We start from the raw sequence: 24595 nt of genomic DNA, 5'->3' as shown, positions 1-24595 counted from the left end.
GGTGTTCAGGGAGCTCATTTTGCAGCTGCAGCAACCCGAGGCTGTATTGCTGCTCCAGCTGCAGCAGCAGCCATAGTGTGGAGACCCTGTGCCATGGCAGGCAAGACTGGTCCCCCAACCCCTGCTCTCTGGCACTCAGCACAGTACGTGCTGCCTACCCGCCCATCTTACTCTGCCCAGGGTGTTGAAATAGCTCTGCTTTGTATGCTATTTAACAGAGATGCACTGAAACGTGCAGCAAAAGTTCATGTGCTCATCCAAATGAGATGTAAGTGGAAAAATCCATTAACTTGTACATTGTTCTTGCACTGAAAATACACCACTTACAGGTAAGAAACGTCATCTCACCACTTTTAGAGGCATTGTTTAAACTTAGCCAGAATGGTGAGCAGTGTTATTTCTGTTCTGAATGGCACTGTGTTTTATTGCATTATAAATTCTTGACACAGTTGTATCAATATTCATCTTCCCTAGTGTAATACAAAAGTCACTGCAATTATGAAAAAGCCAACCACAAATGACTTTTGTTCTGTATTATAAAAAAATCAATATTAACAATTTAAATAGAAAATGCTAAATGAAAAGGAAGGTAGCTAATACAATATAATAAAATCTTTCAAAAAGTGACACTGCTTTCTTTTTATTTCTGCTCATAGGGGAACAAGGCAATAGCATTACAGAAGAAAAGTTACCTCAAGAGCCTCAAATGCCACTGTTATGTTAGATGCTCATTTTCAGGCTCCTGTGGAGTTCAGCTGAATTAATTGCTTAGAAATACCAGCTATCTGCCTTTTGCATGAAACCTGGAAAAACATTTTCTGCAGGCCTGCAGTATAGGAGATCTTAAAAGAACTAGGACTCCTGTAATGAGAAACAAAAGTAGGAGGTGAAAAACACACCTTATTCTAAAGTAAAGTGTTAAGAATATTCATTCTTAGCGCTTAATATAGGTAGCAATGGTAAAGGGCAAAGAACAAGCTTCATAAATATGTCTAGGGTCCTCAAAGGGCACAAAAGAATTCTACTATTTTGTCTCTAAGATGCCTTTTTGGATGACTTTAAAGAGGTTATAAAACAAGACAGAAGAGAAGAAAGTTATGGTAAATCATATGAATCTATAAAAAGTTATGAGGAGGATGAAGCAAAACCAGTAATTCATGGTTATTCTATTGACATTAGGCAGTAGATATGCTGATTTCTTCTGTGAAGAGTTGTAAAGTGCATTTGCGCTAATTTTTATGATGGACCCTTTTAAAGCTGGGCTATATTATCCTGAATATATGTATCTCAGCAATCTATTCTCATTTAATGGCCTTTAAGTTCTGGAATTCTGGTCAGACAATTTGGAAAAGGCAATTGAAATTTCCAAGCCTTCCTCACCCAATATGTAGTAGAAGGCTTTTTGTGACAGAAAGGAAAGTATTTTGTTACTAATTTCACATATAAGCAGTTGTAGCCCACCATTCAAAAGTAAAGAGTATTCTGATGAGCTTGGTGCTTTAACAAAATACCAGTCTAAAATATCAAGACCTAGTTATGGTTTTAAAGTTAGCTTAAAAACTATTGTGAAACAGCATTTACTTTTTTTAAAAATTAAAACAAAGTACATGCCTTTAAAATGGAGTTTGAGAAACTTAGCTAAATAGCAGTATTTTGAACAACTAAATGAATTTTCTATTACTGGAGCAAACACATTTAATTCTGATGATCCTTGAAATTAATTTATAAAATTGATGCTGCATTTATAATCACATGGATACTCAAAAATCAACCAACCAATTTACCAATAAAAAAGTGCTTTCCTAAAATGGAGCTAAGGTTGGGGTACACATTAGTAATATGGAGGTAAATAGATTACAAAACAAGAAAGTTTAAATTTAAAAGAAATCTAAACAGGTCAAGGCATGGAAAAGCCCAAATAGGAAGCTAATGCAGTGTACTAGGCACGGATGTGATCCAGGTACCTCTGTGGCTGCAAGGCCACAACTGAGGTGGGTGGGATGCTGTGTCAACTGTGGTTTCACAGCCACAGGGGTGCGTGGGACGCCCCCATGGCTGAGATCTGTCAGCTGATAGGGCTTCAAGCTGCAGAAGCATATGCTGGGAGTCCCTAGTTGGGAGCTCCAACCAACTGATGGGGCTCCGAGCCTTGGGAGCTTGCCTCTTGCCTGTGCAGGGGGAGCCTGGGATTGGGTCCCTCCTGCACCGGCAGTAAATTGTGATGGGATGATTCTCAATCCCACAAATTTGCCACCTGCCATGCACATATGGCATGGCAGAAGGCACGATTATGTGGATTGTGCATCAGATCACATTGCACCTTTACTGTCGTGTAGAGGGGCCCTCGGAGAATTTTTTAACGTTATTTTTTTTTTTAATCAAGTGCATCTAATCTCAGATGAACACTTAAATTATGCAACAATCATCGCTCTATGAATGATACCAGTTAAGGTTATGTGGATGCTTCAACCATTTATTTCTATATGTAAACATTTTTGGATTTAAGTCTAAGAGTTTTTTGTTTTTTTGTTTTGCTTTTTGGGACAATTCTACTATTCTGGTAGCATTTTGGCCTAACTGTTTTGATCAAATATTCATTTGAACCCAGTTTCAATATACATCACTTTGCATCTGGGAATATTCACCTTTCACTTGTCACAATTGAATTTCACCTAACTTTGATAAAGTCCCCTAACTTAGATATCCTGAATAATGTTGCATCATCAGAATTGCTCAGAATTCACTTTTTACCCATTTTTGGGTTTAGTAATAAATAAATTAAGCAACACAGGAAGCATCTACATGTGTGCCTTTACTGAACAGTAACCAAAATTACTGTGCAGTGCAGGCACGTGTCTACACATGCATGCCTGTACTGTGCAGTAAATACACTGACTTATGCCAACTTGAGCGTAAATTTGATACCTACAAAATGCAGATATCACATTTACATTTGATTAGTTACTGTACAGTAATGCACATGTAGATGCCTTACTGCACAGTAACATGGTGTGTGTGGACTGACCTGGAACTAACTTTAGTCCCAAGTCAGTCCACACACACGTTAATGTGCTTTAATGCCTACATGTGTAAACACTGGCCTATTCCTGTTTACTGAGCTGTAGCTTACTGCGCAGTAAATTTAAGCCGGTGTAAACGCACATGTAGACATGCCCACACACACTCTTTAGAAGCAGTGAAATTTGTCGTTAACCTTTGGTCATGTTGAAAATTGGCTATTTACTTCTGATCTTTGTTTTCCAGCTCTTAGACATTTATGCCAGGTACTTTTCTATACCACACAACTATTTGGCTTCCTGTAAAGAACTTTCAGTCACAGAATTCTAGTGTATTAGAGTCTCAATTATATAAATCATTCACTTTATTTCAGTTCCATAATATGATGCAGTAATAGTTTTCAAGCATATGTAATGGTTTACATCCCTAAAAACTGTCCCGTTTTTTATTCTAGACATATTACTACATGAAAATAAAAAGTTACAACTAGTCAAAGACACTTTAACTTTAAAAATGCATATAGGTGAATTCAACAAAACTGCTAACCTTCACATAGATTCAACCCTTCCCCTGAGAAACATTTCTTTTGCAATTGATTGGCTTTTACTATGTGTGGGTGTGCCCATTCTTTGCAACCCTTCCCAACATGCTCTTCTTGTTTGCATTTGGGAGAGAGAAGCAGCAGCAACCCTAAGAGGTTATTTTGTGTATGGCTGCTACAGGCTGAACAGGGTCACCTTTTTGTTTATCTGGTGAGTATGCTTAATTCCTCGAGAGAGTGTTTTCTTTTCTCTTGCTCACAAATCAAGCAATATATAGAACTGGATGATAAAGCTCATGATGTAAGCTTGAATTCTTATCTTCTGAATTTGCAATGTGTTAAGTTTGCAACCCTCAAGCTGTTTTAAGCAATCCTAGAGTATGCTAATGTTGCATACTACTAGATAGGTATTATTGGTCTGCTGCTGTGCATTATCCACAGAAAATAAGTGTGTTTAAATATCTTCTAGGGATCCCTACCAGCCCCATATTTTTAGCATTGGCAGTCTCTGGCTGAAATTTTGGTGTATTGAACAAGACAGTCTGTATCAAACAAGCTCCTTTTCTACAACTGTCCCTCTTTCACTTCTCCCTTTAACTATCTTTGGGGAGATACTTAAGACTTTCTACAGCTGTCCATATGTTAGCTCCTGCTACATGAGCAGATTCGTGCTGATTGAATTTTCTCAACAGCTCATCTTTCCTGAGCACACAGGTTTTCTCCTTTATATTCTTAGCAGCTAGTTCTATATGATCAGCTTTAATTTAAGGTTTCCTTCCTCAACCTCCTTCCCCACATTTTCCCTGCATCATGATAACAGAAACAGTTCTAGGGCCTAACAAACTGGTGTGATTATTACCACTGTGCTTTTTCTACAGATGACCTGAAACCTCATGTAATAATATAGGGTGCAGTGCTACTTGTTCTGGAATGTATTAGATACGTTTTAGTGTCAGATCCTAAACACATTTGTGGCTAAGTTTCAGAGGTGCTTGATCCTAACCGGATAAATATATGGTAAGCAGAACTTCAAGGAAATAGTTTATTTTGGAGGTGGCAGGAATTACCATGGTGTTGAGAGGCAGTAATAACAGTATCATGATAGTAAATAGAAATGTGGAACTTTCCCTAGTTTGTATGAAGGTTTCTGAATTAAATGCCACTAGTCCTCCTAAACTATTTGGGTGATGTTTGAGTCTGGAAGATGAGCCACACAAAGCTATCTGCCTAAACTGTTTGTTGAGCACACAAGATACCTATTTTAGTTCAGTTGAGGATTTTCCAAAGGGACATTGTGGATTGTGAACTGTTGAGACAGGTTACCTTGAAAATCAGGTGTCTTGGCTTCATAGGTACAGGAAGGGATTTATGCCTGTCTTCAAAATGTGTTGTTTTTTTTTGTTTTTTTTTTTTTCTCCTAGCACTGACATGAAACCAATCTTGTCTGACTGACTTTATTTAAACCACAAACAGCAAGTGAAAATGGATTATGGTATCTTACCCCAGCTACAACTCTCTCAACCCTCACTCAGCTCTGTGATCTAAAACTCAGACCTCAGTTTTTATTTTAATTTAACTGATTTGTCCTCATTCAGTGAAGTGTCTGAAATTATCACACACAGTTTGACTGTGGAATTAAATTAAAATGATTGCTGGCCTCTGCTTAAAACCACCCTCTTCTCACACCATTTTAAATGGCATTTAACAAATTAGACCAGATATTGCATGCTATTAGAGAAGATTAGGGGCAAACCTCTTTCCTGCTGTGATGCCAATCAGTTCAATAGCATTATTGCTGACGCTAATCGTGGCCACATCTTTTACATTAAGTTACATTGCTCTCAAAAACTGAAAAAATCCACATTGATAAAACATTTAATGTTGCTTAAATTACACAGTAAAAAACATGATAAAAGTGCTGTAGACAAACTAAGAACTGTAAAGGCCCTTTGGTTTACCGAGGGAATAGATTTATTTGCATTTTTGATTTATGACTGTGGAGATATAAACAAGTAGAATTCCCACCCTGCTCTGACATGAGGATAAAGCATTGTATCTAGTTATTCTTTCCTGAGCTCTGGTCATATACAAAACATAAACCTCAACCTTAACTTTCCCTTCAAGTTTTGCTTATTGTTGCTCTGCACAAACTCTTTGACTTCACTATTAGTTCTCTGTGGTTTGTGCTCCACTTTCTGTAAAAATTGCCAGCTGTAACTCTTCTAGCAATGACATAAACACTATTGTGTAACAATCTTTTTCATAGAAAGGGTGATGGTAATGACCGAGTCCTGTCTACACTGAAACTTGAATTTTTATGGCACAACTGTTAACTTATTCTTCTTTTAAATTTCTTGTTGGAAAGGCCAAAGGGACACTGATAACTTCTTAGGATTGAGCTACTTGAACAGAAAGATTGATACTTGTATGCTACAATGCATAAGATGTTTGAAGGTTTAATTTGTAGGTTATTAAAATGATTTGTTTCAAATTAGATTTTTGTTTAGTGGGCTCATTTATGTAATGTTGTTTAGATGCCCAAAGCAGAAAAGAGGGCACCGAGAGACATGACACAGTCACATGCCTAAGCAGGGACCAAGTATAATGTCAATACTTGTTCTCCCCTGAATAACAAAGTCTTTGAGTATAGAGCTCAAGACAATACTTGACTTTTATAGGAGAAAGATGGATCCCTATCTTTTTTCTTTGTGGCCAGGCCAATAGAGCTTGGCTTCTCCTGGAGGAGAGAGTAGAACCAGCCTGCTAAGAACAGATGCACCCCAGAACATTTCAAGGAACTCCCACTAGACTGGTGCAGCTATTCTCTCCTAGGGCTGAGGCTTACTGCTACAAACTAAATGCACATAACAGCCTAATTTTAATTCATGTAATATTTGTACTAATAAGAGCATTGTTTTTCTCTTAGAAGGCCCCAGTGTTGATTTAACAGAGAGATTCCAGCTGACCTATATTACCCTTTTTCCCTCTGTTGCATCTGTGCCATAGACTTTATAGATGTCTTCATTTAATGAGAATATTACACTAATTGAAACTGGTACCTTGGAGCGCTGAAGCAGCAGATGTATACTCGCTAACGACAAAATTAGAAAATCTCTGAAAAACAAAATATAATCTATCATTAACTGCATAAAAGCCTAAAGAAAGACAATAATTTAAATGTGGAGGGACATACTTCCTTGAAGTGTCATTTTTCTATTAAATACAGACCTTATATACATGACTTTAAATACATGAATTTCCCCTTGGCTTCTGTAAATTATGGGACTTGCTGACTATTTTCACACTAATAGTGGTCATTCTTTTATGTCTTTGCAGGGTATTTAAGTGGATGGCTCCTATTAAACAGACCAGGTTCTTTGGGTAAATCTGATATATTTTATTAGATCAGGTAAAATAATTGGAAAAAATCTTCTTTGCAAGCTTTTGGGTACAAACACCCTTCTTCAGGCAGAAGGACCCTCTGCCTGAAGAACAGTGTTTTGTACCCGAAAGCTTGCAAAGAAGAATTTGTCTGACTATTTTAGTTGGTCTAATAAAATATATCAGATTTACCCAGAGAACCTTGTCTGCCTATGTCCCTAGACCAACATGGCTACAACCAACATGCCTAGCTTCCATTAAAGCTTATAGAAAAGATTTGGATTAATACTATGAACTGCTCCTCAGTGAAAGGCTCTTTATTGTTTGTGACACAATGCATACAATCCACATGGTGTTCTTCACTCCCACTCCTGCCAATAAACACAATGTTTTATCTTTATAAAAATATAAGCTCATTTCAGTTGAAAATGGCAGAGAACATAAATGCCTGCTGTTAAGGGAACTGCTAATGTTGCTACTTAAACTCAGAATTTTTGTGTGTGGGAAATTCCAGCATTTGAAACATGTTCTCAGTCTTCTCCAGAAGAATCACTGCATATTTTTAAGCTTGCTGTCACAACCCAAAGTTGTGGTTTTTCTTGTTTGTGTGTGCTTCGGCATCGCTAAATCATGTTCCCGCCAAATTGCAGCTCTTTTGCACGGTGGAGTGTTCTGTTGTAACGGAGAACCCGCGTGCAGGAGTTTTTCCTGCCAGTTCTGTAGCTTTCTTTGCATAGTGCATTTCTTTTGCATTATGGTGATGCACGATGCAAAGGAGTTCCTGCCATTTGTATTTAGATTCGTGCCACATTATTGGCCGGTTCTAAATGTAGGCATACGTGGCGGCTAGCTATTGGCTTGCTAGCCGTACAAAAGGCTTGGGTAGTTTCCGCCCAAGTTGGAGAGAGAGAAAGCACGTGGAGTTCGGGAAAGGAGCATGAAGATCTCTAAGCGCTGCTGATCCATACGAACCCAGCTTTTTCCTTAAGAGGGCAACAGAGGTTTAATTTGTCAAACCCACAGAGCTTCAACAACTCCGGGGGACCTATTTACCGAACGCTCGGAGCCTTAACAACTCCGAGGCAACTAACCTCTAGCCTCTCCCCGTCGCCGATCGCAGTCCAGACGTATCCCTGTCCTAAGGACCCAATTGTCGAACCCACGGAGTTTTAACAGCTCCGGGGGACCTGGGAACCGAGTAACACTCACGGAGATACAGCTGCTCTGTGGGAATGAATTCTTGACCCTACGGAGCCTGAATCACTCCGGGGTCAAGGAACAGAGTTTATTAGAGTCCTCCACTGAGAACTCAAGTGAAGCTGTGCCTGGAAAGCTGACCAGCCTACACCGCGACCACCTTGGGTGTAAGTAAATAATCTTTTCAATCAACCATTACGCCTCCGTGACTGATTCTAGCTCGAGCGTACCAAACCGCGCCGCGGTTTTTCTCCAGCCCCGTGTACCCGGGCTGCCGGCCACAGCCTGTGTGCACAAAGACGGGCCCGGCTCGCCCCTGGCTCGCACATGGCGACCCAGATGGGATCGAGAGAGAACTCGCACATGGCAATCCAGGTGGGATCGGGAGAGGGCCCGCACACTTGCCATAGCAGAAAAGATCTGATTTTTTATTTCTTTTAACTGCCTGATTTTTCTGAAATCAAATGTAGCTTGCTGCTCCTGACTTCTAGGACTCCACCTGAGGAACTGGATGCAGGATCTGTAGCCAGGGCTGCTAGCTTCCCAGCTATATAGTGGTGAGCCTGAAAGCTTTGAGACGCTGGCTAAAGCTAGGGTTTTTAGGGTTTCCATGATCCTGACTCTGTAGTAACCTTCATAACAGGAATTGTGGTTCCTGAAAGCTCTGATGTCCCCAGTGCTGGTGCTGTCCATGCGATAGGGTGATTATATAACTGAGGATCCAAGAAACGCAAGCTCCTGAGAAGGCTACTAGGAGACCAAGCAGGAATTGAGACTAGTTTCCAGCAGAATATTCCCGTGGCTAAAATATCTAAAACTGGGATGCTTTCATGAAATACTTCAGCTTCACTGAATTGGCATTTTTTAATGAAAATCATTTTTGTTAGAAAATTTCCAACCGATTCTAACTGCTAGGGTTTAACAGTGTTTTAAGGGACTGAAACAGCAATCTAATAGTATATTCATAAGGCTTAGTCTAGAACAGTAGTTCACAACTGGGCTGCTCACGGCCTTTTCAGGTGTGTACTTACTAAATGCTGAATAGTCACGTTAAGCTAATGGGGCTATGTAAGACAAGTAACTTATTTTAACCTGATGCAACCCCTAGGCCAGTAGTCCTCAACCACTTTAGATTGAGGATACCCTTCCATAACTTTTTTTAAAATGTAGTGGCACCTTCAGTTGAGAACCACTGTTGTGCTGTGTCCTGGGGAAGAGTGGGAGAAAGAACCCCAAATTACAAATGGGGACTCCCGGGGTTGAGAACCCCCCAAGGAAAAGCAAATGAAAATGGAAAATAAACAAGGAAAGTACTTACCTGCAGCAGGAGCCATGATGCAGCTGAAACAAGAGAAGAAACCTGTGCGGATCGTGAGCCGTGCTTCTATACAGCTGGGACCGGCCGGTGATGTCATCGGCAATCACTGGCTGGCAGGAATAAAACAAACCACCGGTGAAGGTAGAGGGAAAGGGAGACCAGAGCAGGTGAAGGAACCAACACTGGGTGCCTCCCGGGAGTCACTTCAGGGAAGAAAGCTTGTAGAGGCTGCTCCTTACGCCGGCAGCAGTGGCAGAGGGAGCAGGGAGCCAGAAGCGGCTTCTTACATCGGCAACAGCGGCAGAGGGAGCAAGGAGCTAGAAGCTGTTCTTGACATCAGAGAGCGGCAGAGGGAACATGGAGTCTGAAGGGGACCCTGACACTGACACCAGCAACAGAAGAACTGGAGAGCTGGATGTGGCTCTCTACACCATAACAAATAGGATCGTCAAGGGCAGTGGGGAGGCGGAAGAGACGCTCCCTCCAGAAGACACCAGATGGGGACAGCACGAAGGGCGGCAGAGCAAGGTCATGAGAGATGAGGTGCCGACCCTGGGTGTGAGAAGTGGCCAGGCATCCCCAGAGGTGCTGCGAGGCACCCGAAGGGGGATGCTACTAATGGGAGAAACAAGGAGCAGGGCTGTAATCCATAGAAGGTTGGGTAAAGAGGAAGATGACCTGGGTGAGAGACCACAGGCTACCCCGGCCACACACAGGTTTTAGCCCCTGACAGACCCTTACAGAGTCAGGTACTGGTACCCTGGTGGAAGGGCCCGGGAGGGGACCATGCAAGTCCCTTGAAACAATAGTGTTTTTTTCAGTTGGTCTTTGTGTTTCCCCCTTTTGGAGGGGTTGAGGAGTAGGACCAGGTGACACAGGAGGGATAATGGTAGCAGAGCTCTTTTGAGCCCTATCTTCGCTTGGGACCTGGGTCAAGCTTCATGCCCTGGGGGAAGGGGAGTCGGCCCTGCGACCCAAGTTAAACACCATGGGCAATCTGGGATTCTTCAAGCGGGTCACCCTTTGGGAGCTAATACTCCAGATGAGAGAGGGATATCCAGACTGACATAATTAGGGGCACAACGGTGTCGGGAGTACGGCCAGAAAAACACAATGATCTGCTGAGGCTTGGTGTGAGGTCGGGGGTGTAGGGCACATGGAGCCCCGCAGTCGACCGCTGGACGGACCACACGCCGCCCAGAGACCCCAAGTAGTCAGACACCCCCCCCCCCCAACTGATAGAACATTCAAAGTCATGGCAGGAAAGATTGGGGGAGACTGCTCTGGGAGCAAGCATCTACTTGAAGGCCTGCAGGAGACGGTAGGGCAAACATCACTGGCCATCCAAGCCAAGGCCGCACGTGACCGGATGTTCGAGGTCAGGCAGACACATGCTGCCTCAGCCATTTCTGTGGTTCTGAACTGGGGTGATGCACCCAGAGGTATGAGAAGTCAGTTGGGCACCCAGGGGAAGTGCAATGGACAGAGGTGGTGGCAATTTCTGGCTGCTGTGTAATTGGTGCAATTGTGTGGTTGCAGTGGCAGTTGTTATTGTTTGTGGCCTCCTCAAGTTGGGGGCAGTGGCCACATCTTAGTTACGCTACTGGATGCCACTGCCTCCAGGTAAAAGTGCCCCATGCATCTTGTGTACAGCCAGACCAGGAGGGCCTGCAGCACAGGTATGCACACCTGCCTCCATTATGGTTCTCTGATATGCTTAAAGCAGGGAGGAGTGCCAGCTAATCCTTCACTGCCATATACCTAGGCCTCACTTACACCTGTAGAAAATAGATCTAAATAGATGTCATGAGTGGTGTTTACCCTTAATTTGCATGGGTTATACAAAGTACAAAACAATGCTGTGGGCCGGTTAATTTGTATTTACTTCTTGCACTCTCATTGCATCTCTGCCTTAAATACCTCTTGCTCTGAGAGTATCATGAGAAATACTCTTCTCCTCTTTCTTTTCCTTATGTTCTGTAAACATACCTATGCTCCTTGTGCTGTTGTTAATATACCTCATTTCCTGAAAATGTCCACTTAGTACCCTTAATGCCTTCTTTAAGAGTGGTTGCAATGGTATGCTTTCTAAGATAATGAGGTAAAGGCAGAGGGTGAAAAGACTGGTAAACTACTCACTGAGCTATATTGGAGGTGACAAAAACACTTAGGGCTAAAACTGCTCTACTTTTACATGTGTAAATGGCACTTACACAGCTGTGTAACTCCAGTTCTTGGCCCTTAGTCTGGTTTCTGTTTTTACTTGCAGACTTACACTCACCTTGCCCTTCCATTTTGATAGGCTGGCCATATGGAAATCCTGGAAATATCTGGAACATCATCCAGCACTGAGTTAATCTGAACCATTAGAAATCACAATTAGTAAGTGTTTGCTACTGGAAGAAGGCATGCCCACCTTTTAGCCCAATGGTTAGGGCACTCACCCAGGAAACAAAGAGCCTGAGTCATCCCGAGAGGAGTTGAACTTGAATCTCATGCTTTCCAAGGAAGTGCTCCTAGTATGAGGCCATAGGTTAGGCATTGCTCAGAGCACTCTGTAGACTGCCTTTTGGAGCTGGCCCAGTGCAGGCATGAGAATATGTATGGCCAGGAGAAGGTGACAAATGTAGCTCAGTGAGATAGGTACCACAGGCATAGTGTGGTGCACAGGGCAGCCCCAGGTTTCCATGGTATGGTCAGTTGGTGCTGTGATGGCAGCTATTTTTGTTCCTCCTCTCTAAAGGTAGTGTCTGTGGCTGCTTCCCTAGTCACCCCTGTATCAGTACACACTGATCAGTATCAGTTACACCACTGATAGGCACTGCCCAGGCAGGGAGAATCCCTACATTCTGTCTTTGTCCCTTGTTCCCACATAGCTGAAACTATCTGGTGGTATTTATCCAATGAACATGAAATGCTCGTGAACCATAACCCAGGGCCTCTTCTTTTCTAGAGCAGCATCCATTTCACAGGTCACATACCTTCTGGTTTTCTTCCCTCTGCCTGCCTGCTCCAGGAAAGGGCTGGGGAGTGCTCAGAACATTGCCTAACCTCCTGGCTAGAGCGCTTGGGAAAGTGTGGGATTTAGGTTGAAAGCCCCTTCGGTATGTTTGGTTTGCCAGTCCCTGGCCAAATCCTTTAATTACTAGATTATTTGTTGAAATGGTGGCCCCTCCTCCTTTGTTTTACTTTGGGTGTATACACATAAACCTGGCCAGCTCTACTGCACCACAGGTGAAAATAGACACCAAACTGTGCTTCAGTGCCAAAAACTGCATTATCTGACTATGTGGGTGCCACTTAGGCATATAAAGGTGATGTTTAGAGAACTTCAGTGCCTGATAACAGGGTTTGGCCTCTTAAGTGGGCAAAACGTTATTGGCTCTGACACAGTAATAGTCACTCTAGCTGACCCCTAAATTTAAATGGGGCTTTGCTGATGTCAGGTCAGGACTTGTGTTTGATAAATAAATAGCTAGATAATGTTTGTAGAGTGCTTTTAACACGAAGAGTGCTAAATAAAAGTGAAGTACCATAAGTGTTATTTATTTGCTTATCTCTAGCCCCTTTTGCAGCTTAGTTACCCAATTTGTTTGTACAGAAGGGCTTTGAATGACCATGTTGAATCAAAGTTATTATGTTTACAAAATACCTTGCCCTGAATTTGCTGTGGTTTGGAAAAAAATCAGGGATAGGAAAAGAAGATGTTGTAAAGAATTAGACAAGATATTTTTAGTTGCTTTGAATATGTTATTGGATGATAGTGGTGACATACGTTTCTTTCCTTAAAAATATTCGGTTTCTCAAAATAAAATCAGCTAGGTTTTCACTTTATTATATGAAGTATTTGTTCCGTTGTATTGAAAAACTGTTGTTGATATTTTTACTTCTTCCCGCATGAAAAGGCATCCTTATGTTCTTTTACAGCTGTCTCGTTCTTTGGAATGTGATACATTAGAATGCTACCCTGCCTCGTGCTAGAATATGGGCTCTTTGAAACCAAAATCAAGAAGATACTGTTCTCTCAGAAATTTAAAATACCAAAGGCATGTCTGAAATATCTCTGTAGAGCCATCAGCAGTGTTTAATAAGCACTGAGGAGTTGCAATTGTCAGAAGAAAAAAATGCATTTTTTAAAAACTACATGAATACTCAGCTTGCTCTGATTCTGTTCAGGTTTGTGGAAATGTCTAATTCCAATCTGACATGCTTGGAGGCATGTTCGTTATCATATTTTTTCCCATAAGAAAATGTTACCCTCTCTTATGCATTGTTACTCACACTGGATACATAATACCACTTCCTAAATCTTTCCTTTTTAGCTACTTAGTGGCAGATCCAATATAGGATTCAGGCACATAATTTTTAGGGACCTGGTCCCTGAAGTGGAATTCAGAACCCCATGTGTGATGTGTAGGCTGTCTGCACAGTTCATGGGGACAATTGCCTGCCTCAGAAGATACAAAACAGCCAGCCTGCAGAGCAGTTGCCACCTAAAGGCAGTATGATTAGTATGCAGATACCGACGGTGAGACAATAGAGAAAAGCCAATAATGGGGTGAATCTTGAGTTCTGGAATCCAGTGACTCACCAATGACTCCAAGGTCTTTTGTCAGTTCCAGACCCTTAATACAGAACTTGTAATACTTTCACCCTTGTTTTCACACAGCTCAGCAGGGCTCACCCTCTTGTTTCAAAATGTAGCTGAAGGTAGTGATGCCAGGGCCCTGCATATTAAATGATAATCTCATGGGTACAAGATTCACCCGTGAAGTTGGAGGGCTGGGTTAAGCTCACTTCTCAGACCAAGGGAATTCAAGCACACACTTTCCACTTCCCTGTAGGCTATAGTCTGCTCTAGGTGGGATCAACTCTATCCCTTCCATTGAATTTATACTTGTGTAGAAAAAAATTGCAAGATTCAAAGGGAAGAAAGAGGGACCATGACTCTAAACACTCAGTGGTCAGTCAGTTCACCAACCACTCAGCTACACTGTAAAGTAATCTTGTGGACAGGGACAGGCCCCATGTATCTCCACTCTCAGACAACTGACTTGCCTGCTAGGCTGCAGGGTCATACTCTCTGGTCTAATAAAGCTTGAATTATTTTTTGTACAGTTACATGGTATCAACAGAAGAGATGCAGAATGCCCCCCACCAAATGTACTTACTGTCATAATGTGGTTAGGGTTTTGTTTTGGGAAGTGGGAGATGTCCCCTGAAGCAGATAAGGTAATTAAACCCAGGCTTCCTGCTTTTTGGGTGTGTGCTCTAACTATTAGGCTATTATATATAAGAAGAAGATACCAGCATTGGTTCCACTACTGCCTCTCTTTTGTTGAGTTTTAAAAGAAAGGGGTGGATAGCCACTGTATTTTTGTGGACATTTGTGAGCATCAGGTGTGCATTGAGAACACTTGTCAGATTAAGCCCCTCACAGGACCTACATAGAAGAATACTTATTTTCAGGATCCCCAAGATAGGCATGAGCTAGGCAATGAGTTTAATAGATTCATAGATTGTAAGGCTGGAAGGGACCTTGGAAGATCATCGGGTCCAGTCCCTTGCACCAAGCAGGAAAGACAACTGGGGTCAGGTGATCCCAGCAAGGTGACCATCCAGTCTCTTCTTGAAGATAACCAGGGTAGGAGATTGCACCACCTCTGGAGGGAGCTTATTCCACAATCTGAACCCTGACTGAAGAAATTTTTCCTAATGTTGAGTCTGAAAGCCAATGAAATTTTTCCTAATGTTGAGTTTGTAGCCATTACTCCTCGTTTTCCCCAAGGGTGCTCTAGTGAACAGTTGTTCACCAAGCCCTTGATGTACTCCCCTAATGTAGTGGTAAGCTGCTACCAAGTCCCCGCTCAGCTTTCTCTTTTTCAGGCTGAAGAGTCCCAGGTCCCTCAGTCTTTCCTCATAGGCTTGCTTTGCAAGCCTCTTATCATACAGGTGGCCCTTCTCTGGACTCTCACAAGCTTTTCCATGTCCCTGTTAAAGTGCGGCACCTGGAACTAGACACAGTATTCCAGCTGCGATCTCACCAATGCTGAGTAGTGCAGAAGAATCACTTCCTTGGTTTTGCTGGAGATGCATCAATTGATGTATACCAGGGTTTTATTTGCTCTACTGGCTACAGTGTTGCATTGCTGGCTTATATTCATACTGTGGTCTATTATTACCCTGAGGTCTCTTTCATTCATGGTGCTGTCAGTTTGGTGCCACCAACCCTATAGCTGTGTAGGAGGTTGTTCATCCCCAGCTGGAGCACTTTACATTTCTTGATGTTGAGCTTCATTTGGTTCTGATCCACTGAACTTGCTAGCCTGTCTAGATCTGCCTCTGTCTGTAGCTTATCTTCAAGCATGACAGTGCTTCCGCATAACTTGTGTTGTCTGCGAACCTGGCCAGTGAGCTCTTCAACCCCATATCCAAGTCATTGATAAAGATGTTAAAAAGTACCGGACCAAGCACTGACCCCTGTGGGATGCTGCTGGCCACTTCTCACCAGGACGACATAGGTTCATTCATTAGGACTCTCTGAGTCCTACCCTGCAGCCAATTTCCCACCCACCTGACTATCTCAGAGTTAAGCCCACAATCTTCCAATGTTATAATGAGGACATTGTGGGATACCAGATGAAAGGCTTTTTGGAGGTTGAGGTATACAATGTCAACATTCTCTCTCTTGTCCAGGTGGCAAGTTACTTGGTTGTAAAAGAAGATGAGGTTGGTGAGACAAAACCTGCCTGTGATGAAGCCATGCTGGCTGTCATTCAGAATTACCTTCTGCAAGCTTATTGCAGATAGACAGATTGATGAATTTTTCCAGGATTTTCCCTAGAAGTTAGGCTAATTGGCCTGTAGTTACCTGGGTCCTCCCTCCTCCCCTTTTTGTAGATGGGCACAACATTAGCCCTTTCCCAGTCCTCAGGGACCTCTCCAGAGCACTGGGGGTTGTGGAAGAGTTTTGACAGGGGTTCCATAATGACTTTGGCCAGCTTCTTCAGCACTCTCGGATGAAGTTCGTCTGGTCCTGCTGACTTGGATATATCTTTTTTTTTAAATTGATCACACACCAATTCTATGGCAATAGTAGGAAGGTGGTCTTTCCTACCCTGCTCATTCTGTACCCTACCTGGCATGATTTTCCCCATGGCCTGGTGAAATACCAAGGTAAAGTAGTCATTCAGGAATTCAGTTTTCTTCCAAGTGCTGGTAACCAGCTGTCCTGAGTTGTTGAGGAATGGCCCCACACTCCCATTTGTTTTCCTCTTGCTCCCTACATGTCTAAAGAAGGACTTCTTGTTGTCCTTGATTCCTGTTGCTAATTTAAGTTCAGTCACCACTTTAGCTTTTCTGATCTGTTCCCTACAAGTGCGGGCCATTGTTGTATAGTCCTCCTTGGGGCCTGCCCCAAACTTCCTTTGTTTATAAGCCTATTTCTTTTTTCTTAAGAGGTCCATGTTTTCCCTGTTTGGCCAAGAGGGCTTCCCAGCCCTTCTGCTACCTTTTTTTCTGCATGGGAATGGGCTTCTTTTGTGCTTCAAGGATCGTGTCCTTAAGGAATGACTGCTCTTCATGCACACCTTTCACTTTCAGTCTCTGGTCCTGCAGCACTTCCCCTACTAGTGATTTGAACTTGTTGAACATTTGCATTTTTGAAGTCCAGTACTTCTACCCTGCTATCTGATTTGCCTGCCTTGTGACGGACAGTGAACATGATGGTTTCATGGCCACTGTTGCCCAGACTGCCCTCTATATTTAAGTCAGTCACCAGGTTGTCTCCATTGGCCAAGACCAAATCTAGCACAGCATCATCTCTGGTTGGCCCATGCACCTCCTGAGTCGAGAAGAACTCTTTCATGCAGGTTAGGAAGTATTGCGACTGATCTGACCTGGCCAAGTGTCCCTCTCAGGAGATGTCTGGGAAGTTGAAGTTGTCCATATGTCCTGTCCATGCATGGGCTCTGTCAGTTCTCAGGCGAACTCTAGATTGAGTTCCTCCCCCTGGTTTGGTGGTCTGTAGTATATACCTACAGTTAGGTCTGTCTCATCACTCCCCCCTCCCCCCTCCGCAGCTTGATGCAGAGGGCTTCAAGCCATTGTTCTTTGAAGCCTCCAAGGAGGTGACAGCCTTCAAGGAGGTGTACTGCTCTTTCATGTAGAGAGCAACACCTGCACCTTTCTTCAATACATGGTCCCATCTATGCCAGGCATAGCTCTCTATGGCTACGCTCCAATCATGTGAGGAGTCCCACTAGGTCTCTGTGATCCATACTAGATCATACTGCCTGCTGGAGAGTAGGCGGGCTAGCTGTTGTTCAGTCCTGCAAGACTAATGTGCTCTTTTCATGCACAGAAGCAGAACTTTCAGGCACTTCAGGAACTTTAAGGCAAAAACCTGCAGTAACTAGGAGTGTAGGTGCCTGTGTCACAGGAGGTGTGTCTGCACATCACCCTATGGTGATGTGCTATGTCTCTGTATGGCATGCTATGGCAATGTAGCGATCATGTGGGTCTACATGTGATAGGCAGCTATGTCACTGTAGTGGCATGCTCCCCTGGATAGTGGTGAAATCTTACCAAGCACAGGGTGCATGGCACAGCATGGGTATTTACAGTATGGGCCATAGCAATGTTGCCATACAGTGACATTTAGATGTGCCCAGGATAGTGTGAAAGGGTGATTATAAGATCACAGCTTTGGACTTAAGCACTGAAATTCTGTCTAAATTCTACTTCAAGTGCTGAAGACCATTTTCTGGATCTGGCCTTTAATTCTTCTAAGTTCATTTTTAACTTTGAAAAGCATACAATAGAAAAGCTATCATTAGATTTGGAATTTCTCTACAGAGCCAGTTGATATTTTAGTCTTTATATGTCTCAGGGTACTGTAACTAGCTTTACTTATTCTAGGGTTAATTGCATTATGTCAGGTGTTAATTAAATTTGACATGATTAGATACTGGTGCTTGGAAAAATTCTGATGTCATTGGTACAGATGTATGCATTCCCTTATCTATCTTGAGAAGCAATGTCAATCTTCTTCTGTATCATTAGGCATTGGGATGGTATTTCAACATTTTTTCATTTGTGAACCCTTAAAATTTTCAAATGAGGTGCAGACCCCTTTGAATTGTAAGCATGGATATTCAAATACTTTTGATTGATCATAGTCATCCTTTGCGGACCCCTTAGACATAGTCTAAATGACATAGTCTTGTGGATCTGATTTTCCCTTTTACTTCTGGTCTACGATCATGACTCTGATGTGGGGAGTTGTTGCTTATTCTTTGTTGACCTGTTTGTCCACATAGGCTAAATAGTGCTTTCTACGTTTGTCCTAGTTTGGAAAAAAAAAAAAGGTTTAATTTTCCTTTATTTTGGTTCCTTTCTTATATTTGCTTAGTTTCTAGCAACTTCTGTTTTGGGGAAGTAAGTTTTTATATGCTCATCAGCATCTGTGAGAGAGAAACAAACACTTCTATTGAATCTTTCTTGATTCCAAGAAAGCCAGGTGCAGCTCTACTGTTAAGCTTACCATACATGTGTTCAGTATTTTTTTCAATTGGGCATCCTATTTTTTTTGCAGGGAAATAATGTGTTAGACTTGTAGGTCTTTGTAAATGTTTGAAATTCTGGACTTGAGAATTGGGTTTGTTATCAGTAATACAAATTTGTGGTTCCATGCCTCACAGATCATGGTTTAATAGGTATGATCACCTTTTGATTGCTTTCTAGTTTTGAAATCCCTATGGATAGAGAGTAAATATAGTTAGGAATATGATATTTTAAACAAGGGTTCCTGGTATTGGTGAGGATTTTATAATTTCTCTTTCTTGATGGATTCAGTTCAAAGAAGTTTTACTGGAAACGAAGAATTTTTCTAAGGTGGTTTCTGTGTCTGGGCATTTTTTGCAACCTTAATTATTCCATTTTCTACTTAATTATTTCATTTCCCTTTTTATCCATATATAAACTAAGCAAGAACAGAGTACTATAACAATTCATATGGTAAAACTTACTCTTTCAGTCCTACTGTGCATTATTAGATTGGTAAAGTCAAAGTTTTCTTTTTGCATTATTGATTCACTCTTTTATCATTGAAAGGTGACAGGTAAAGGGAAAAAATGAGTTTGTGTATGTCTTGTTTTTTTCTGAAAGAAAACATGAAAGACTTCAAACACTTGGTCCTGCTTGGGTTTGGTTTTGTTCTGTTTTTTACAATTTACACATTAAGTCTTATCTTTTCTTTGTTGCTGGAGGGAATACTTTGGAAGACTGAAGAATTGGATGAAAACTTCCTTAGTCCTGAATTAAGAGAGTCAGGAGTTGAAATTTCACAAACAGAACTTTTCTTCTAAGACTCTTTACTAGGAATTCATAAAAACAAACAATCTCTTTATAAGTCTTAAAGATTACAAGTTCTCATTTTTCAATACTACAGGTTTTCTTCTTTTGTCAGTTTTGATTTCAAAGTCCCACTAGTTTCCCAGTCTTAGAGTCCTCCAGCAAAAACAAAAGTAGGCAATTCCTGTTATCTCCAAGGAGGACAAAAACTCAGACTTCAGAATTTTTTTTTTTTCCCCTTCTTCATCCTCAAGGATGGTATTCTCTGTACTCTTATGCTAGAACTGGAGTGGTATCTTTGTTTCTTGTACAGTATAACATTTTTCTTAACAATCTTAATTTACTTTACCATATATAGCAAAGGTAGTACATAGTGTAGAATTTCCCAAAGTCAGTAATTCTCAATGTTTTAAAACTCAAGGCACCCCTTGATAACTTGGAGTTTAGTGGCACCCTGTTAAAAGACTAATTTATTTCTTACAGTGATTACCTTGTACTTTGCAGCAACCTTAAAAGGATCTCACAAAGTGACAGGGTTGGCAGGGCACTCCTGACAATGTGGCATGGGATGGATCGCAGTGCTCAGAGATGGCAGGACTGCTTGGATGGACAGACTGTGGAACTTGGGAATAAGTCATGAGACCCGAAGGAGGCAGCTGTCCCTTAAGGAGGCACATGGGGGTAACAGTGGCTGCTGGTGCAGAGGCTGGTGCCAGGTGAAGGTGGCAGGAATAGGACCTGTCTATGCCCTCCCTTTGAATGCACGCACATTCCCTGAGGCACCTCTCAACAGCTTTTGGAGCATGGGAGTAGGGAGTAAAGGAGCTGGACTGAAAAAGCAAGGCCCCATATCTCTCTGTTCATGGTAGCCACACTGCTCAGAGCACAGGGGCAGTTGGTGCATGGGCTGCACTTTCATCTCAGCTCATTTCCCTACTTCTCCCATGCTTCTGGAGCTGAGAAGCTTAGGCAAGTGCAGGGTTCCTAGTGTTTGGAGAAGCCAGCACATACTTCTCCTTGTAGGAATTGGGCATTATGGCACCCCTCAAAGGATCTCGTGTCACCACTGCCCTAAATGATGCACTTGGCAGACAGGACCCATTCTGTGGGCTAGTGCAGTGGAAGTCAATGGTCTTGCTGCCTTTTGCTTCCTTGAAGACATTATGCACCCTCACTGTGGGCGCATCTACACATGCATTTACATCACACAGGTATCAAATTTGTATCGTGCAGGTATCAAATTTACACCCAATTAGTTACCGTGCAGTAATGCATGTGTAGACACTGTGCATTAACACTGTGTGTGTATGTGTGTGTGTGCACAGACTTGGGACTAACTTTAGTCCCAAGTCAGACCACACACAGTGTTAATGTGTTTTAACACCTATTGGACAGTAAGTCACTGTGTAGTATATTTAATATGACATACATGCATGTATAGATACACCCACAGTGAGGGTCCATGATGTCTTCAAGGAAGGCATGATGCAGGTATCAATTTTATGGCCAAGTCAGCGTAAGTTGCCATAGTTACTGTGCAGTACAGGCATGTACGTGATGATGTGCACCCGTACTCTGCAGTAATTTTAGGTTATTGTGTAGTAAATGTGCATATGTAGGGGCAGTCCCTGCATTTCAGTAATCATAGGACTTAGGATTGTAGTTGGTCCCTGCAGTGATTCTTCAAGAAGCATGCTTTCTTCTCTGCCCATGGTAACCTTTTAAGTGTTGCAGCAATTTTTCTAGGTACTCTATTTTCTTTTCTCATCTTCACTCAGTGTTTTTCCACAATACTCTAAAGCCTGTTAAGAAATCTTACCACTGTCATATGTGAGGTATCAGACGTATAAGATGACCTGCTTCAACTAATACTAGAGAAATTTAGTACTGTTGTAAGAATTCCCTCAATTCAGTTGCTAGCTTAAGTCACATTATAGGCTTAACCAGAAGTGAGATATTTTTTACCTAGCTTTAATGGTCAAAATTGATTGCATAGATATATCAGGAAAAAAGGATTGCAAAGCTTAAAATGCGTATTGCTACTTACAGAGGACACGTGAAATAAATACTCCTGAAATCATAGCTCTTGCCATGCCACTATGCATTGAACAAGACAGTTTGGGTGGGGCATTCACTGGATCCCTCCTCTTGTCTTTCAGGCTTAAAGCTAATCTTCTTATGACTTGTAATTGAGTTTCTTTGGCTTCAACTAAGTGGCAGGGACTTTGCACCTCTATTAAAGTTAATCTAGCAGAAGACACTCTTGCATACTCGCAATGTCTTTGTGCTATCAATGTCAGACACTAATGTTAGAAATATTAAAGCATACATACATTGAAGGTACAGCTTTTCCTTATAGGCAGATGTTAGTGAAATAACTGATATAGTCCCATGTCTCTTTTCTAGGCTTGAGAATGAAGACTTGAGAAAAACACCCTAAATGCAGCTCCTAGCCCTCAGGGTAGAATTAGTGGACAAAGTGTATACCTCTTAATCCTGGGCTTCACAGCAATGCATAGCCTAATCCTATAATCCTTGTTCTTGGATTTCTTAAAATTGCTATCATCATCTGCCCCATATGAACCCTAAGCTTTGGACCCACTTTTAAGTAATTAATTAAACAGTAAGTAATTTAATTAAACACATACAATGTGGTTCTTTTTGTTGCTGCTCTTGCATCAACACTGCAGGTAGCTTTGACCTATCTGGGACTGAGAAGGAAGATAGAAATAAGCATACCTTTGACCTTTCCTCAAAAGTGCTTCCTGGGATAGGAAATCTTTTTTCAAATGGAAGAAACTACAAGTGTTTGAAAACTTTCTTGCTGTGGATACAAGCAGTCAAACACACTGCTTTGTGGCATTAGAATTATAACTTCTGAAACCCTGGAAACATAGACAAATTCTTGATCTAAAGTGATCTCCATCTGGAAAAGTGGAGATTTTCCAATTGAACATTTGTATATAAATTGCAATTTGTAATTTGGTACTGACAGACATTTTAGAATGATTAGACTCAGATAAGGGAGGGAAGTAAAACTATTTTAAATAAGTTGAGTCTTCAATTTAAAAAAAATTGACTAAAAGCAGATGTGCTTTTCTTTGTTCCAAAGTTGTTCCAAAGTTGTATGAACTGTGTGGAATATTTAAGATTTTTGGAGTAGAGGCTGTTTATTTGATTTTTTTTTTTTTGACTTTATAGTCTTAAAGATGTATAAGATACTGGTTTGTAATTTCGGGTCCTGGTGTTACTTTAGAAAAATTATATTATAAGGAATAATATAAACATTGCACCACACATTGGCATTTGCTTCTCATTGTTTCCATCCAGCACTTCATTTTACTTATCCTTGAAACCATCTAGGATGATGTCATCAAGCAGCATCCACCCGAGGAATTTCTGAAACCAGTGTAGGGGGAAGGTGATTGATCTTGAATCTCTGCTTGAGCCAGAAAGACCTATAAAAGGAGCAACAAGTAAAGGTTAGTTTCCCTGGGAAGGGGATGGAGGAGCAACTCTCAGAAGTTGCTATAGTCTACATGGAGGTGTAGAGTTTCAAGAACTGAGTCTGCACCAGCTGGAGGTGAGCAGAGTTGGCAAACACAAAATCACTGGGTGAGCCCCTACAAACTTGATTGGTAGAAGCAGGAAGGGGGGAAGAGAGAGAGCATAGTGATAAAGCTCTCTCAAACTCTGCTATGTGGAGGAGTTGGGGGGAGAGAGAATTCTCTTCCTGAGCCCACTATTGGGTAGAACTACGGGAGGGAAACGTACACTGATGCATGTGAATGTATAATGTTAAAATAAACTGTGTATCTGATAACAATTGATGAGACGGTTGTTGGCAAAACAAACCTGCTGGAGGTAAAAGCAAGGTGAAACATTTATTTTTCATTGGCCATGGGCTAAGAATCTCAGGATGAAGACTGGTTGGGCATGGACAGGGTAGGAGGGAAGGTGGAGCCCTGCAACAACAACCACCAAATTGTACATTGGTTATCGTATGTGAGCCAGTAGCCTTCTCTTTGTGGTATATTAATTTATTTTCTCCCATCAAGGCATGGCAGAAGAGTTCCCAAAGAGGTGGCAACTACATACATACAGAGTGAATAGGGACACCCTTGGGTGACCTGTAACCATCCTATGATAGGCATGGTATGCCACTATCAACTTCTTAGATTTCCTCTGCTCTGTAGAGCTGGCAAGGGTAATAGCCTGGTGAACTTGTGTACCCAAATTATATCTGCTTCTCATATTTTGAACTTCCTCCAGTCTTCTCTGTCTTTCTGAAAGCATTGGGTGCCTGTAGATGTGCGGGAAGGCTGCTCTGTAACTACAGTGTGTTGTAGCAGACTCTATTATTTGAGTCTGCTGGAACATGCTAATTAGTGTGCTCCAGCTGTCTCCGTGTCTCATCTATCAGCATCCCCACACTTCAAAATGGTGGTGGGGGTGCTTTAACTGAAGCTTGTTCAATGAGCACCCCCACCACCATTTTGAAGCACAGGGATGCTGATATATGAGATGCTCCAGGCGCTTTAAGTATAGCAGGTCTTGGAGCCACTTTAATTAAAGTGCGCCCCCCCATCCCTGGACCACATATAAAAATGCACATTGTATTGTTGGAGCTATACTCCTGATTGCCTGATTTCAGATATTTCTCACAAAAAGTTCTCAAGACATCATAGTCTGAAAGATAAGATGACACTGTCTTTTCTACCCGTCTTCAAACTGCTGAACTTTTAAGAGGAAGGTACCTAACTATTGTTGCTTGTTATTCATTACCT

At 41.8% G+C, this 24595-nt stretch overlaps 1 long non-coding RNA gene across 1 annotated transcript in view; it reads left to right on the top strand.

Moving 5' to 3' along the window:
* Nucleotides 1-3667: 3667 nt before the first annotated feature.
* The window catches only part of LOC102376904, a 23580-nt gene continuing 2652 nt past the window's right edge, over nt 3668-24595 (top strand). Inside the window, exons 1-2 of the long non-coding RNA XR_325139.2 lie at nt 3668-3770; nt 23172-23290. This is a non-coding gene — a long non-coding RNA (uncharacterized LOC102376904). The remainder of the gene's footprint in view (nt 3771-23171; nt 23291-24595) is intronic.

The sequence above is a fragment of the Alligator sinensis genome, unplaced genomic scaffold, assembly GCF_000455745.1.
Source record: "Alligator sinensis unplaced genomic scaffold, ASM45574v1 scaffold203_3, whole genome shotgun sequence".
NCBI classification, from domain to species: Eukaryota; Metazoa; Chordata; order Crocodylia; family Alligatoridae; genus Alligator; species Alligator sinensis.
Note: the sequence above shows the minus strand (reverse complement) of the source record. Positions and strands in the feature narration are given on the sequence as shown.